We start from the raw sequence: 18,030 nt of genomic DNA on the forward strand, positions 1-18,030 counted from the left end.
AAGCTTCAGGAAACCTGGAAAGTGAAGCTAAATTTTCGCTAACGTCGTTTAATTAAGAACCGTTATGTCTACGATCGTTTGTCATTCGAGGATTAAACAATCCCGATGTAATTACTATTTTTCTAGCCATGTTATTTCAGATATTCGTTTCTCTACGGTGACTCGTCGTACCATAATCCTTAGCATCATTTCGCAGGTAAGAAAGTGCGAAGAAAAGGTCTAACGGTCGTTTTATGGCTACCATTGATTGTTTCGTGTGATAAAGGGCGTTTCTTACAGGAAGCCGGCTACCTATGAGAAAGAAAGAAAGAAAAAAGGGAAGATCTCCACGGAACAGCTGTACGATAAATCGTTAAGTGACCCAACCGTACGGAACATTCAGCTACAAGGTGAATTCGAAAATATTTGGGTCGTTGCGAGGACAGCAGGTGCCGGATTTTCAAATTTTAATCGTTTTCCTTGCTCTCTGAGCACGATATCATTATTCTCGCATAAATTGCAATATTTTAATATCATTAAATTCCGATCAGCGGACACACGTTACTTTTCCGTGAATGCCTCCTACAATATTCCATTCTCTGACAATCGTGTTTAACAACGAATAACAATGATTAGTTAATAGGTAAGATATTTTTGTAAACCACTAATGATACCATATCTGTATTCAAACATTCACAATTTCATCGAATTTATCTCAACACTATAATTACTGAACAGTTAAACTGACTTTTCCAGATTTTTCTATGGAAACTCCAGTGCTGAGATTTATATTTATCATTCAGTTTGTCTATTGTTGAATCAATTTCTATAGTAGTTCCTCGGATAAGTGAATCTGTTTTTAATAATTAACCCTTAGCACTCCAGATGGTTTTGTAATCAGCAGTTGCAACTAATTTTTAGTACAAAATTGGATGTGTGAGAAATCTAATAATTATAGGATCGTTTCTTTAAGATTTATTAAAATATGTAATATTATTCCTGGTGCATTGGAGCCTACAGAGTTCAAAGGGTTAACCCTTAGCACTCCATGTTGTTTTGTAATTTATCAGTAACTAATTTTTATAGTATTCCTAGCGAAAATGGGAAATGCTATAACATTTCTTCAATCTTTTATTTTCCTTAGTACAAAATTTGAATGTGTGGAAAATGTAATAATTTTAGGGTAGTTTCTTTAAGATTGATTAAAATATTTAATATTACAACTGGTGCAATATTGAAGCCCACAGAGTTCAAAGGGTTAATTCTCAACTATATGGCAATGTTTTCTAAGGGTTAAAGAAGCAAACAGGAATTAGTCATTACGACCTACACGGTAGTTCTAGCGTTTAAACCCAACCGAAGATATAATTGTAATGTTCGCTATTTTGTATTCTAGCATGATATTTTTCCTCAACGGACACCGGGCACTAGAGGACAGGTATCCGATGGTTGCAGCCGATATGCTCATGATTCAGGTTCCGATGCCACGTCTTCTCGAGACATTGCTAACAATCTCCGGGCTCTGAGTCATTGAACAGTTGCGTTATGAGTCACACGCAGTCGAACCTTATTGGCCAAGGAATTGGTTTCTAACAAAGGAATGTTGTTGTAACGCGTAGCCGTGTAAACGAGACTCCCGGTCGATGTATTTTCGTTCTCTGTTCGGTTCAAGTGTGCAACACGATTTTTTTCGTAAATATTGACACTTTGAATTCCGCGGTGTACAGACGTATTTTTAGAAAACGCCGCTATATCGGACGCGTTCGATCGCGACGTTCAAGTATCGTCGGCTGCGCTGTTATTTCATTCGGTGCACCGATACACAACAATCGCAGTCATCCGCGGTTACTAACATCAGAAAGACATCACGCTCGACCGTCGTCCATTGACACGGGTCATTAATGCTTTGCGTTCACGTGATTAATTCTAGAAAGATTAAGGGTGGGAAAATTAAAATGTATTATTCTCGTTGAGAATGTTTAATAGACTCGTTTATCACTCGTGTTTCTGAAAGCTCTGACACGTTCGCTACCACATTTCGGTGACAGTTATTATACCTCCAATCTATTAAATCTAAACGAAATATTGGAATCAAACTGAAAGTCATTGAGTTCCTAAATATAATGTAGTTTATCATTTCTAATAACAATAACCCTTGCACTCGGAAGTTTTCCACTGGAAATATTCAGCATTTCCCGACGAGATATGGACGACATTGTTTGAAACTGATTTAACGACAATTCACACATAAATTGAGCAAAGCTATTTTATTTAAATATTTCACACAGCAGTACAAAGTTTCATTTAAAATGCTAAATATTCAACTTCATAGTGTTGTATCAGATCAAGTGATGATCGAGTCACCTTTAGAGTGCAAAGGGTTAACAATCTCTCACTACACAAAGACGATTTGTTGAAATGAACTCGGTCACAAGTAAATGAAACAAAGCTTTCTTATCCCAATATTTACCAATGCATCATATACAGCTCAATATTAAATATCAAACTTTATAGTTTTACCGCGTCAAATCAAATGATCGAGTCACCTCTCGAGTGCAAAGACTTAACTCCGTTTCCATTATGTAAAATAGATTACGACGCTCATAGCGAACGTGTTAATTTTTCTGCTTGATTTCTCCGGGATTAACGTTCCAATTTCCAGGCGATCGCCAGTGCGGCAACGGAGTGCGATTCATCGCGGGGGCATTGTACCTTACCGATGCCCGTCGGGGCAAAACGATTTCTCGCGCGAAAAGGAAGAAGCTCGGGAAGAACGGAGCTGGGAACGAGAAGGAAAACTCGAAAGCGTCGGGCGCAAATTGTTTTGCGGCACCCGACACCTTCCTAACTGTACACGTTCCTTACAATTAAGGTTCCTGGAATTTCTTGCGTTCGAAACGCAGCGTGTCCTTTTTGCCTCCGCGTTGCGGCGAACGATGCTTCGCAGAATAAAGACCCTAGCCCGGACCCGGAGTTAACAAAGACGTGGACCGTTAAGACGCTTTATCCGTTCAACTTTCTTCCTTAACTGCCCCTCGTTAATCCGTTAAAAGGGGTGAATGAGCGAACCTTTTCGGTGTGTTTCAAATTTCCTTGTCCATTCACCCGTAAGCTCTTGTATTGACACGTTGGATGCCGCACGATTTTATGGCGGAAAATACACAAAATGGACAAAATTCGATATTAACACTAGAACTACTATATCTTATCTTAGTAACAGTTCAAGTCGCTTTTGATTTGTGCAATTACGCGAATACGTATTGCAATACTCTAGTTTTGATTTTCGCAATTTATATAGACGAGCACGTAGTTTTCTAGGAACAATAGAATAAAGTATAGAACAAACGTCCGTAAATCTGGTGTTAATATCACAATTCTTACGTTACACGAGTACCTAGCTACCAACGCTACTGAACACGGCATTCGACGTCAGTTATCCTACAAGCTATAATTACTTTCTTGTAATTTCGAAGCTCCGAAAATTATTCATTAATATCACAATTCTTACGTTACGAGTACCTAGGTACCAACGCTACTGAACATTGTACTCGACGTCAGTCATCCTCCATCTATAATTATTCTCTTGTAATTTTGAATCTCCGATGACCATGGCGCTACAGAAGAAACGATTTGCGGTCACACGTGACCACCGTGGCGGTCGGCGTGTTAAATTCCATCGTAGTGTCTATAATGTAAAGTTCGAGTCTGATATCCTCAGGTTTATTCAACCGTACCATTTCGCGAACGCGCGTCCTTACGCCAGAATAAGATTTAGTCATTCCCGGAGAGCGTCTCTAATATTAATGGGCGCGTCGATCGATGTGCTCCCGTCACGGGGGACAATTGCAATTATATCTACATGCATATCGAAGGATACGCGCGGAGGAACCGGTCTATATTCTGGGAAATGAAGTCACCTAAATTTAACCCTGCGGATTTGTATGCTACTGGTGCGTCTCAAAATTGTCTCGGCCACATATGACTTTAACCTTTAACACCCACACTAACCTTCGGCGTCGACGCTATCTCTCGCGTAGCGTTCGATAGGAACCTCCGACAAGCCGGCTTGTTTAACACGTCAAGCGCCGCAAGAATCTTAAGCGTTTTCCCATGGAGTTTGGGAAAGTCTTTTACAAGACTACTTTTATATTCTGCAATCTTAGAACTTTTTGAAACTCTTTTTTGATCCAGTTCCCTCGGATACTTTCAGAGCATTGAATCTGACTGTTTTACCGAGGGGACTGCATTCTCCAATTGTGACTACATCAATTTCCACGTCTCTGAAGCAAGGACTGAGGTGGACACTTACGATGACGTTTCTCAAACCGATTGTACTTTCTAATATAAGATAATCCCTACGTAACAATCGTCCTTTGCATTTTCCCTTTTACAGTCTTTTGTAGCAAAAAGAAGTAGGAATAATTATGAATTGTTGCAACGTTTGCGTTACACTATTATCAACTTAGTCGCCTTATTAAACATTTTCATTTCGCATCGGTTGTCTTGTATGTTACGATTGTTTTTTCATTCAAAAGTGTCAGTCACCAGTGGCTGACATGGCGCTTAACGCGTTAAAGGGCTGAAAGTGTTGTGGCGTTGAATTCAGCGAAACATATGCCGTTGCGTCTCGTTGCGAAGCGTTTCGCGTTAATAAGCTACCTCCGTTTGTAAATTTCATACCCCAATTTAGAATGTGCTCATCACCGTCGACTGTTATCAACCCCCGTGATCGACGCTCGGTGTTCGTTACATGAAAACCGGCGTAAGGGAGCGGTAATTACTAATTACTACCCCGGATGAGGAAAGAAACCGAGCGGTGCGTCGATAAAGCGCGAAACTGTACACCTGTCCCTGCAGTACTGCTTGTATGTCATCTTTCTACCCCCAAGGTGCAGCCCTTTACGTGGAAACCATGGAACGAGGCTCGAAGTCTTCGACGGGTGACCAAAGAGTACCGATAGAATGACAGCTAGTATCTTGCGAGAGAACAACCCCATTAACCTTTGACACCTTCCAAATGTCTGAAGGACGATTACAATAAGAAACTCGATTTGGAAATACTTAGTAAAATAGATCATAGCGTGACTACTGTAATACTAAATCATGAACATTGATTTCCAACATCGTTCCTTGTTATCAAAGAACATTACCATTCAAAACGCAAGAAATTCTCGCGGTCGTTAAAGGTGCGTTTTCATAAAAGTATCTCCATACACAAGGTGCACAAGGTCAACGATGCTTCCAATGTCTGAAGAACAATTGCAATAAGAAACTCGATTTGAAAATACTTAGTAAAATAGATCATGACTACTGTAATACTAAATCATGAACAATCATGTCCAACATCGTCCCTTGCCATTAAAGAACATTACCATTCGAAACGCCAGAAATTAAAGGTATCTATACACAAGGTGCACAAGGCGCGGATCCCCTAATTCCTCAAAAGGCCTGCGACCGGTCCAAAGGTCAACCCTCTACATCCTAAAACCGACCGACGATAAGAGCCGCCTCGTCCACGGCACGGTCGCGTTCACTGGCTCACTGTATATACGATTCGTACGGCGAACAGTGTATGTACATGGTGTCCCGGTACGTCAGGATTTGCTCGTGCAGGACGCAGCACGTAACTATCGCTGAATTCACCCTCTCTCATCGACGGCGACAGGCAGCGGCGCGTTGCCGGGCAACCAGACAGTCAGACTGCTGTCTGCCGATCTGCCAGGGGCGCGGAAGGCCGCTAGGAGACGAGACGAGTCGAGACGAGTCCGGACGAGACGAGACGAGACGAGTCGGGACTAGACCAGACCAAGCCGGCGGACCAGACGAGGCCAGAAGAGTCGGTCGTTGAACAGAGAAAAAGACAACAAGAGAAAGAGAGCGAGAGAAAGAGCGAGAGGAATCGAACACGGGCATACACACACGCGTGCACGCGTGCAGCACACAGGCGGACGGAGAGCAAGAGAATCAGGGGTGGGGACCTAGCGTAAGGCAGGTGTAGAGGGAGTAAGGTCGCCGTTGGAGGGGTAACCCAGACCATTTGACCGTAGGACGAGAACGAAAGCTCTCGCCGTGGATAGAAAAGGGTGGAACGATACGTCAGCCGGAGCGGAGGAGCCGCGCGGATGACGGCGCGCGAGCGGTGCGGCGTTCCCCGGCCGGTCGGTACCAGTGGGGGATCACTGGCACGATGCAACGTCGGAGGGACACGGAGGAAAGTCTGGCGAGGCGTCAGGGGCGGCAGAGCTAGACGAGTCGAGGTCAGTTATCCGCCACGCCCGACGCCGACACCGTCGTCCCCGGCGCACCACATTGCATTTTCGGCGCCATTGCTGCCGCGCTGCGTATCACTGCATTGCCAATGCTCTCCTTTTTTTCCTCCTCTCTCTCTTTCCCTCCGTCCTTTCCCCTCCTCCGCTAACCCTAGCTACTCCCACCCATCCTGATGTTCCTTTTTCTCCTCTTCCTCCGGTTCCTCCGACGTTCTCCGAGTCTTCTTTCTTAATCTCCTCTTCTTCCCTCGTTACGTCTTTCCTGTCCTTTGGCACGGACGCAGGTTCACGCTGCCCACTCGTCTCTGCTCAAACTGCTAGACGTTGCGGTCCTGACAACCGTGGGTCTCAGACTCGTTCGTTTTTCGCCTCGCGATGACGTAAGTTCCTGAAGAGAAACCTCGAGATAGACGTACCTGATACGCACGTGTTGGGTCCTGAGTTTTTAAGGAAATCCAGCGCACCCCAGCGTCTTATTTATAGCCTCCTCGAATCGCCCCGTCTGCGGCGCGCACCAGACACGCAGAAATGCGCCCGCCGGCTTCGACCGGTCAATATGCGAATACCGCCGCTGCCGTTAACCGCTTTGGTAGCCTCGCGGTGCCTCGAGAACGCCGCGTGCCCGACGTTCGAGTAGAACGAGCTGCGTTCCATGGTTTGAATCGAAAAACTCGTGATTCGGTTTAATTGAGTCGGATAGCGTCGGCTATCGAGCGTAATCGAGTAAACGTAAGCGTACGATAGCGCGTACGGTCGGTGCGGTTCGCGGGGATCACGATCCACCGAAAAACGACCGACTCTCTTATCTTCCGCTTGTTACCTGATCTATCCGGACGATGAGTCGCTCGGTCTCCGCGGCGCGTCTAGTCCTCGGCGGCGTCCAAGCTCGGGACACGCGTGGAACGGGCTCCGGGGCGTTCGCGAAGCGAGTCGTCTCGCGGTCGTCTGGCCAGGCCGGTCGGGACTTTGTCAGGGTCGTTCCGAAGAGCGAGCACCGCGACGATCGTTCCACGTTCGCCTGAAAGGAACGGCGTTAATAAGATAAGTACGTCGGCCGCTATCGTCTTCGGGGGGCTAGCCGGCTTTTTAGCATTCTTCCGGAACGCGAGGATGAAAAAAAGAGGGTAAGAGTAAGAGGGCAGAAGAGAGAGAGAGGAGGAAAGGAACACAGAAGCCGTCTAATTGCTCCACGGACGGCGTAATAACTGCGGGAGGGTCGTTTAACTTTTTTACGCGAATAATTAGCGTCCGCGGCCATGAATCCTCCGAGGAATCGAGAGGTTGATTGAAGCTTTGTCTTCTGCGTCGTCGGCTTCGATGAAGGTGGAAAGCTTCGAACAGACTATGGTAATCTGAAAAGAAGAATTCACATTTCACCGGTGACCCCCATGGCATTCAACGTGTCAATCATTTGAGTGGCAAGTCGGTTCGTAGAGTCAAATGAAGTTTATTTGTCTTTTAATTATTTATTTCAGTTTTTCTTACTGCCTGCTTAGAAATGGAAAATAGAATGAACTGTGCAGACTCTTTTTATCTGAGAATAGAGAAGTTCAGTTTCGCTGAAACGAAAGCGTGATGGCGTCGCTTTTATATAGTACTTGTTTTATTTAGGATATTCGCGAAGATCCTGCTGGGATCGAAAGTTGAGAACTACTGTCAGGATCGAACCTTTCCCAACGGTGTCCAAAGGTGGACCCGGCGAGTGTAAGCAATGAGTTACATTGCACGCAACTGGAACCGTCATCGAGTATCATTATGAATTCCCCGTGAAGAATTCGTGGCAATTAATTGGAGTTAATTAAACGGAGGAAGAAGAGCCGGCGAACGGTTTTTGCGTGGTCGATGAGAGTGCCGATTGTCCCCAGAGATCGTCCTCCCCGCAATTGAGGAGCCGCGCGAAGAGGGACGGAGGAACCGTAGGTGGAAACGCGACCGGCCGGCCGGTTCGTGGAACGGACAGACGTAAGGACGACGCCCGTGGGCGAGGAATAATAAAAATTATCGGGCCAGACGTCGCAGCGGGGAATTTTTCGGCTCTGGAAACGGCTAGTTTGGGACTCGGCTCGGACACAGTTTATGCTTCCCTTCCGCGGGACCCTTCGGGGACTTTCCGAGTACCTGTCGCGAAAACATACGTCTGCTAGTAGACTATAAATTGACACGTTGAACACCGCACGATTTTAACCCTTTGCACTCTGATGTTCAATGCTTTTAAGGTACCAACAATTGCGAAACAGAACAATCGAGACCAGTCATTTTGACTGGTGCGTAGTTCTAGTGTTAATTAGCACGAATGATTTAAATACAGCAAGGGATCAGCACGTAGTTTCTTCTAGTATTTAAGTAATTCATCTATAATTTAGCTTCATCTGCTGATTTTGCATGTTTCAATCTTCGTCCGCGGAGGGTTAACCCTTTGCACTCGAGAGGCGACTCTCAGTCATCAGATTTGATTTGCAAAATTATAAAGTCTTATATATAATATTAAGCTTTGTATGATACATCGATATATGGAATATTGAAATAAAATAACTTTCCTTCTTAATTTATATGTTTTCTCGTTAATTAGTTTCAAATTCGGACCGCAAAGGGTTAAGGTGCACAATATGCGAGATGAGAAAGATACAATACTCAATTGTTTCATTGAATTGCGTTGAGAAAATTTGCCTCACTGAATGTCGCGTTAAGTAGCATTATTTACAATATAAATATAAGTGATTGAGAATTGCTTTCCAAGTGCAAATGGTTGATATTGTATTTTTTTCTACTTTGTATTTTCCTACAACGTGTTAACCAGTCAACTGTGGAATTTAGTTGGAGAAACCTCTCGTTCTCGCGATAAAATAAAAAAATGGAGCGTGTGCTCGTCGTACGGAGGACGAATGCACGTAGAGTATGTTTTAATGAAAGATCAAAGCGAAACAAAGAAGAGTTACATGTTTACATGGAAAAACAAAGAATTCATCGCTGAAAGAATTAGTATCATGTCAAGCTTTACGATGACGTATACTCGTCAAACACAGTTAACCGGTTAACACGGCACATTTCCAGTCTCTTTGGAGATGTATGAGCAGTAGTAATTAATCGAATTAGTAGATAGGGGATTAATATAGAACTGGCTGTTTCGAGTTATACAAATACAATCCTCGGCCAGCAACGGGAGCCAGTATGAATAAATTTTTCATCCGCCGGCACAAGTGCAAAGAGGCGCTCCTCCGGGGGAGCGGCATGTTAATTTTCACCGCGTCCGGAGGCCTTGAGCGTCTATAATTAAGCCGCGCAAAAATCAGCGAAATTCTTCGCAAGTCATTCATTGTTTCTTTGTCAGAGGAGAATCACTTCGCGCCGGACCGGGATCTTCGAAGATGCACTCGAAGATCGAATGCATTCTGGGATCCTTCGTCGGAGAGGTCGACGGACGGTGTAGTGGAAATTCGAATCTCAACTGTGATCAATGGACTAATCGGACTAGTAATTATTAACACGTTAAGCGGCAGTCACTGGTGACTTTGAACGATTAGAAAATCGTAACATAGATAACCGACGTGAAATGAAAATGTTTGACGCGTTGAATGCCGCACGATTCGCGTCATGACGGTATCGTGTCAAATCGATATAATTATAAAATCTGATGTGCAATGGTGAACTTTGTATAATGCCTTGACACGTGAAATATTAGAATAAAATAGCTTTGTTCGTCAATCTACTTGTGATTTCAAATTGTTAAACATTTCTTTGTAGGAAAATACAAAATAGAAAAAAATACAATATTAACCCTTTGCACTTGTAACTCTCAGTTGTTTGATTTGACACGATATAACTATAAAATTTGATATTCAATGTTGAACTCTGTATAATGCCTTGACACGTGAAATATTAGAATAAAATAGCTTTGCTCCTCAATGTACTTATTTCCTTTCAAATATCGTCTCATCAAAAAATGTTAAAAATTTCTAAGAAACTCCCTAGTGCAAAGGGTTAAATCATTCAACCGAATTACTACTCCACGTTCATCTAAATGCCACAGTACTATACAGCACTATTTACAATATACAAACATTTCCATAGAATCGCCTCATGAACTATAACTCAATTTGCTCGGGTCACCGTGACCCACAGCATTCGCGTCAAACCTCAACCCAAGAACGCATCAACCTTGAACCGTTCAAACAAACATCTAAAAAGCTATCAATCCCTCCACAAGCCTCCCACCCTGCAAACACACTTTTCCCCCGTTAATTCCGATAAAAAGAATCTGCCCGAAGGAACAATCGGCCGCGCTCGGAGGGAATCTTTGTTTAAACAATCACCGGTATCGCGTTCGGCAAGCGGGGAATCGCGCGGCGCGATAGGAAAAGTACAACACGATGATAAAGTGCATCGGCACTCCGTGTGGATGCCGGCGTGTGCCCGCGCATGTTTTCAGCACGGTCGGGCTGGACGCGTTAATGCCCCCGCGGTGATCTCACGGCCGCGTGGACAAAGTTGCGTGCATGGGAAAAAGCGGTGGCGCGCTCGCGAGGGTCGTTTCAAAGGCGTCGTCTCGCGGGCTGAAACGCGCGACAAATTAACCGACCGGTCGCGACAGGGAGCAACGCGAGGGCGAGAGAGAAAGAGAGAAAGAGAAAGAGCGAGCGCGGTGCGTGCACTTGACTTTGAATTATCCGCTCGACGGAGACGGCCCCGATTGAAATTTTTCTCGGCCGAGCCTCGATTTCCGGCCGGTGAAAGTTTCCGCATTATCGTCGCCGCGTTACCGGGAGCAGCTGCGCGTCGACGCGCCCGTGAAAGCACACCTCCCGAATTCCTTCCGGGCCGTTGACGCGAAACGATTGATCCGACTGATAAACCGGCCGTTACTGTTCCGCCGAGTCCTCGATGCACTTGGCGTTACTTCACGATGACGACGGCGAACGATTCGTGGAAGGTGGATTGAGGAGCTTGATCTGCTGCTGGTTCCTGGGTTGCTTGCCGCCTGGAAACGGTATAGTGTCATTCGACGATAGATGTGTGGGGGAAGAATACGTGGATGAATGAGATTTATGTAAGATGTTGCTGAGGGCTTTTGGATGAGTCATGGGCTGTGGCTCAGCTGGTAATTAATATATAGAGGATAGTGGAATGGTGCTTAACAGTAGAACTACTGGGTGGGTTGAGATGATCAGTTTCTTTTGGAATGACTGCAAAGGTATGGATACTTTGACTCTTTGCTCTGTGATTTGTCTCTTAGCTATGATCGATGCAACTACTTAATAGTTTATTAGGAAAAGACAATTTTAATGCTCAACACTAAAACCACTGGATTGGTTAAGATGACCAGTGCTCAGTTTCTTTTAGAATGACTGCAAATGTACGGATACTTTGACTCTTTGCTCTGTGATTTATCTTTTAGCTATGATCGATGCAACTACTTTATAACTTATTAGGAAAAGACAATTTTGATGCTTATTCTACATCTACGTTTCCTTCAGACGTTAATAATTAATAATAGAAGTAATATTTAACTTATTTAAAGAATACAAATAACAGATTTCTCAAATTCAGTTTGAAATTTTCATCACGAGTTCGACACGATAAATCAAGAGATGAAAGAATGATTAAAGAAGCTGATTCACTAGTACCTAAACTCAAGTATAAACCAATTGAAACGTTCAAGAGGTTAAGAGGTGACTAAGTCACCGTTTGATTTATGCAGAAAAATTAGAAAATTTGATATTCAATATTGAATATGTATAATACATCGGTGAAACATTGAGATAAGAAAGCTTTGTTTCTCAATTTACTTGTGACCGAGTTCATTTCAACAAATCGTCTTTGTCTAGTTAGATAATATTAACCCTTTGCACTCGAGAGGTGACTCTCAGTCACCACTTTAGTTGATACAGCAAAACTATGAAGTTGAATATTTAGTATTTTAACACTAGGTTTGCGGAACGCGTGAAATTGACGCATATTAGATTTTAGAAATATTATTTTAAATGTTTACGCCGATTTCGATTGATGCGATCCCACCGACACGTACCCCAATTGCCCACTATCATATCTCCAGTTTCCACAATCTAAATGAGCATCGATTCTTTTAGGAATACTAGAATGAAGTGTACAATAAATGCCCTTAAACCTAGTGTTAAGTGCTCGGCAGTTCTAGCGTTAAGTAGAATGAATAAAACTGGAATTCCTTCGTGCGAAAGAAGTCGGCGTACAATGGCAAACGGTCAGAAGAACGCACGGCCGATTTTCCAGAGGCGTAACCGCGAGTATCGGGCGCCGGGATCGCGGAGCACAGCCCTGCAGACAGTAAAGCATCCCTTCGCCCCGCCGACGTCGGGCTAACCACCGAACCCTCGCCACATCTCCCATCTGCCTTGGTACGTTATTGGCACCGGCTGATGGCCGATGCGAATTTGCTGTGGCTGGAGCGACCGACGGCGAAAGAGGGAGCGAGCGGCCGACGACGGACGGAGAGGTCCGAGAAACAGAGACGAAACGCGAAGGGAATAAAGAATAACGAAGGAAGAGCGAAAGAGAAGCGGCGAGAATAATCCGGCGCGTATATCCGTTCGCGCATAAAGCACCGAAAAACGAAGGTGTGCCAGAAGAAGCCGCGAATAATAAAAAGTACGCTCCGAGGCTAGGTGATTCACCCTGGAACCTATTCGACGTGCGCGAAAGTGCGCGCCGATTTCGAATTGTAAGAGTGTATGATATATTGGTCAATTGTAGAATCAATGTTATCAGTAATGTACATCCAATAATTAATCCTTTCAACTCCGTAGGCTCCAATATTGCACCAGGAATAATATTAGACATTTTAATGAATCTTAAAGAAACAACCCCACAATTATTAGATTTTTCACACATCCAAATTTTGCACTAAGAAGGAAAATAGAAGATAGATTACAAAACCATCTGGAGTGCTAAGGGTTAAATCTTTGACGAAGATTCTTTGAAATGTACAGAACATTCAATAGAAGCTAAATTGTATATCAATTGCTTAATTAGTAGATAAAAAAGCTACTGATCTCTTGCAGTTCGAGTACTTGAATCATTTGTTTTCGATTTGGTCTTGGAAATATGGAATTTTCGTATCGGAATGTTGACATCCGTGAAGGTTTAGCCCTTTGCACTCGAAAGTTTCTCAATGGAAATATTTTCTGACGAGATATAGGTCATATTGCTAGAAACTAATTCAACGATAATTCATAGATAAATTAAGCAACAGAGGTGTTTGACTTAACTATTTCACGTAGCAATGCAAACTTCAATTTGAAATATGAAACATTCAACTTCATAGTTTTGTATCGAATCACGCGGTGACTCACCTCTCGAGTGCAAAGGGTTAAATCTCTCTGACACAGTAATTCACCTTGTTCCAAGAGTTCTGAACACTTTTTCCTTCGGAAAGAACTTTTGCGGATAGTCGATATTTCGGCTGGAAAAGGTGGCGACCGAGCGGTGCGTTTCCAGGACGAGTCGGCGAAGGAGCGGCATTCGCATCGCGAAAATTAATTGACAATTTCGATGCAGGCGTTTTCAAGCATACGCGCGCTCGCTCGTGGATGAATCGACGTAGACAGATATAGATCGGTTTGGCGTACGCCGCGGCGCGCCGCAATCTGGCGCACCTAGTAATAGCCAGACTGCAGGGCAAATAATTGCACGATGTACAAAATTCAGCTTTGATCGCCATTAACCAATCAGCGAGATTGCCCGGTGGACTCCTTTTCGGTGTATTTACCGGAAAATCGAGCTGGGATCGAGTCGCGATCAAAGAGCGAACGAAATACACCGCGGGGCCGCCAAGGAAGTAGACACGGCCTACGTTTGATCAGCCCAACGATGCATGCTCTCCTCCGCTTCCTCCGCTGGTTCGGTTTTCGATTCCGAAAGTCGGTCGGCCGATGCACTTAGTCGCCCGTGTGTTCATCCGTTTATCCGCACTGCTCTGATTTCTGCGAACAGAATGTGTTCCTTTGCAATCATCCGGCTTGGACTAATTATTCAACTGGAGATATAAGCAAACTGTTTCCTAATTTTTCAGGAGTATCCTCGACTTAGCACTAGAATTACCGAGCAGTCGAATAGGTAAACTTTCATTTAGAACAGAAGTGATGAGGGTACAATTATTTTCAATCATCTAGCTTGAACTAGCAAACCAACTGACAATACAAGAAGACTCTGAATTTTTTATGAATCCTCTCGACTTAGCACTAGAACTACTAAGTAGTCGAATAGGTAAACTTTCATTTCAAACAGAAATGATGAGAGTATAATTATTTTCAATCATTCAGCTTGAACTAGCAAACCAATACAACACAAGTGTCCCTTTGCAATCATCTAGCTTGGACTAATTATTCAACTGACAATACAAACAGTTTCCTAATTTTTCATGAATCCCCTCAACTTAACACTAGAACTACCGAGCAGTCGAATAGGTAAACTTTCATTTCAAACAGAAATGATGAGGGTACAATTATTTACAATCAAGCTTGAACTAGCAAACCAACCGACAATACAAGAAAACTAGGAATTTTTCACGAATCCCCTCGACTCAGCACTAGAGCTACCGAGCAGTCGAGTAGGTAAACCTTCATTTCGCCCAGAAACGACGAGAGTACATTTATTCAGATTCCAACTGACTCATATTTCAGTTCGCCCGGTGCTGTATCATCGCGTTTAAGAACTTCCGAGAAAAGCAGTTGGGTCTCTTTAATCGATACAAAAGAAGAAGCGAGGAGTAAATCATTTCGACCCGTCCGGCGGTTCTAGCGTCGAAGAGACCTCCTCCGCCTTCGAGTTTAAACCGATAAGCGAATGAGCAAACATTCCTCGAAAGTCCTGCCCTCGAGCCGCGACAAAGGCGATATTCGAGGCGAAAGCGTTCGGTTTCGCGGTACTCTGAACGGCGGATGATTTAATTCACGCGACGGCCGCGTGAATCATCGTCGAATCGAGTGACGAATCTGCATAACGAGAGGAACGCCGCGGCCGGCGAGAGGCCTCCGCGATACGTAACGCTCCCCGGCGTCGAGATAGTTAATGGAACCCCTCGCGAGATACATTTGTCGCGTTCGCATTTAAAGAGGTCGCTTTCAGTGCGTCCGCGCTGCTGGCCCGGCGAAAACCTGGTGTCCTGATACCGCCGGGCCGCGGAGAGTCGCGTACATTTTCGTTATTGACGACGGAGACATATACACTCGCGCGCTCTCGGGCGAGCGTTGTCCTTACGGTGGAAGGATCGCGATAGCGCCGCGCCAGACACCGGGAGGACTCGCCGGTATCTCTTCCGCGCGACAGCTTTACTCGCCGGATTCTATGGCCGCGTTGTAAGACCGATCCTCCGAACGTTGAACGCGTGTACCGGCGTGTTTGCGTAAGTCCTTAATCTTCCTTTGAGTGGCCCGAACGTTTCTCGGAATGGAGAACCTGTCCTGCGGCCGGGCTCATTCGTATTTTCGTTCGTCGCGCGACCGCAGGATCCGCCGGCCGCGTATGTTTCCCTAGCCCTCGGTGTACCGGCTTCTGCCGAAAACTCGGGGATAAATGATAACCTCGTTCCGAATATCAAGCTCACGACGTACAGGTAAGAACGGCGTGACAATCGATGATCGTTCCGTCGATAAAAGAAAGCCAGGGATGAAGAGACACGACCAGCGATCCTGCACACGTGGCCGGGCGCGCTCGCTCCGGCGCTTTGTTGCTCGCGAACAGTTGTCGGGCATATATCAGCGGTCCGATCTGGAAGAAAAAGAAACCGATCTTAGGTGTATCTGCCACCCGCCCCCCCCCCCAGGGGCCCGCGGAGCGATAATTCAATCCGACGTTATCCGTCGTGTCACGCGCCGCTGATGTGTATCGGGTACGTATATAGCTCTCGCGCGTTCGACGCGAGAAGATCGGTCGCGCGCGTTATCCGTGTTATTACACGGTGCCCGGACGGCGGAGAGTTCAGCGCGCGGCGATCCTCTGTCCCGAAAGGCTTAATCAGGAATGCGGTTCTGTGTCGCGAGGCGGTGTCGAAACCCGGCTAACGGCGGGCACGGACGTTGCATGTAATGCACAGCGCATTGTGCCAGATCAGTACGATAATAATCGTGCCCGGTGCAGACCGGCGGCCGAGGCGCACACAAGTCCAGCGGGCTGCGAGCGAGACGCGAAAGCAGCAACAGCAACAGCACCCAGCACCGGCAGAACCGGGAGCACCGGCGACGAGCTATTCGTTCGGTTCGTTCCTCGGGTGAAAGACCCAGTCAGTCTCTCCCTCTTCCCTCTTTCTTGCTCTCCCGCCGGCTCTAACCTATCTGCCTCTATCTTTCCCTCTATCCGTCTATCTATCTCTGCCCGGCTCTCCTTCTCTTTCTCTCTCTCTCTCTCTGTTCCTCGCCGGTTCTCTCCCACGTGCCCCTTCCACGAGGCAATCATCGCGTTCTCTTTCTCCTCTCTTCGCTTCGCTCTCTGGTTCCCTCTTCTGCTTTCCTCCTCGTCTCGCCCGGTTCAGTCCCCCTTTCTCTCGCTTTCTCTCGATCATCCTCCATCCGTTCCCGCCGCAGGCCCATCCCCTTGTCGCCTATCTGCCTCCAGTCATCCTCGCCTCCTCCTCCTCCTCCACCTCCTCCTCCTCTTCCCCTTCCGCCCCGCCAGGCCAGCACTCCCCTATCCTACCATCCAGCGTCGCTGCACTTCTGCCGTCGCAGTCCATACACATCAAACGATATACCACCTGGTTTCTCGAATTGCGACGTCCACCGGATCCAAATGAAATTACCACGCGACCCGGCCCCGTCCGACGGTCGTTACCTTTTTTCGCGCGAGCTGACGACGCCCTTAGCCGCGCCGCGGAAATCCCGGGCTGTGGACAGGTGTTAGGGGATTGCTCCTCGAGGACCCGTTAAGTCGTCTGTTTAACGCTGTCCTCGTTAAACAGTCGGCCTCTTGATCGATGGTTTTAACTAGGTTCAATCTCCTGGCTATTCACGGTGATCTGTAGAAGACTTGTACGAGTGAGAATTGATAAGTCACGTGGTACGCTTCTAAACGCGCTTGTATCTCGCCAGTTAATCTAGCGTACGCTAATAAAGCTTAGCCGCAATTAGCGGCGTTCCACTCGTGCAGGTGGCTCTGAAAAAACTGTGATTCCGCATAAAGATCCGGAATCTAATTATCGGATTCCCGGATTGGACGTTTCCAAACGTGCACGTTCATCGTCTTACTTTCGTCGACGCGCGCTTGAATCGGCAATTATCGTGCCGCGATCGCCGCGTTTCATCGGGAAATGAATTCAGTCGAGGGGGTGAATGGGAAGACAACGTTTCTCCTCCGCTCGTTAATCCCGCGATCGGGATAACGGGACCGAGACAAAGAGCTCCTTTGTGATGATCGTTCCGAGATGTAAACTAAACTAAAAAAAAAAAAAGAAGAAAGAAAAATCTCGACGACTTTATTGGCTGGTTTATTAACTGACACTCGGCGGGAACGTTTTGATCCCTCGCAGCGCAGCCCTTTAAACCGCTCGTCCTTCTCTTTTGCGCTGCAAAAGGATGCTTTACATTATCCGCTCATCGTTTATGCTTTCCGTTTACGTTGGATCTCGGGGCCACTTTAAAATCTCACCAATAATTGGGATCACGCAATCGTTTGCATATCGTTTATTAACTGCCCGCCGAGCCTCGCCCTCGCACGCAAACCTGCATTCGCTGTTTCCTGATTAATTTATGCTTCTCTCCGGCTTTCGGGCTCCGTACCGTATTTTTGCCTTTACGCTCCTCGAGTTTCTTAACGGCAA

At 45.8% G+C, this 18,030-nt stretch overlaps 1 protein-coding gene across 1 annotated transcript in view; it reads right to left on the reverse strand.

Moving 5' to 3' along the window:
• Positions 1-111: 111 nt before the first annotated feature.
• chm (lysine acetyltransferase chameau) overlaps positions 112-18,030 on the reverse strand; it is a 101,978-nt gene continuing 84,059 nt past the window's right edge. The window contains exons 14-18 of the transcript XR_012999489.1: positions 15,830-15,986; positions 13,615-14,200; positions 11,006-11,223; positions 7,069-7,266; positions 112-6,891 (exon numbers count right to left, since the gene is read on the reverse strand). The gene's annotated coding sequence lies outside the window, so the exon portion shown is untranslated. The remainder of the gene's footprint in view (positions 6,892-7,068; positions 7,267-11,005; positions 11,224-13,614; positions 14,201-15,829; positions 15,987-18,030) is intronic.

Source organism: Nomia melanderi, chromosome 9 (genome assembly GCF_051020985.1).
Source record: "Nomia melanderi isolate GNS246 chromosome 9, iyNomMela1, whole genome shotgun sequence".
Lineage (NCBI taxonomy): Eukaryota > Metazoa > Arthropoda > Insecta > Hymenoptera > Halictidae > Nomia > Nomia melanderi.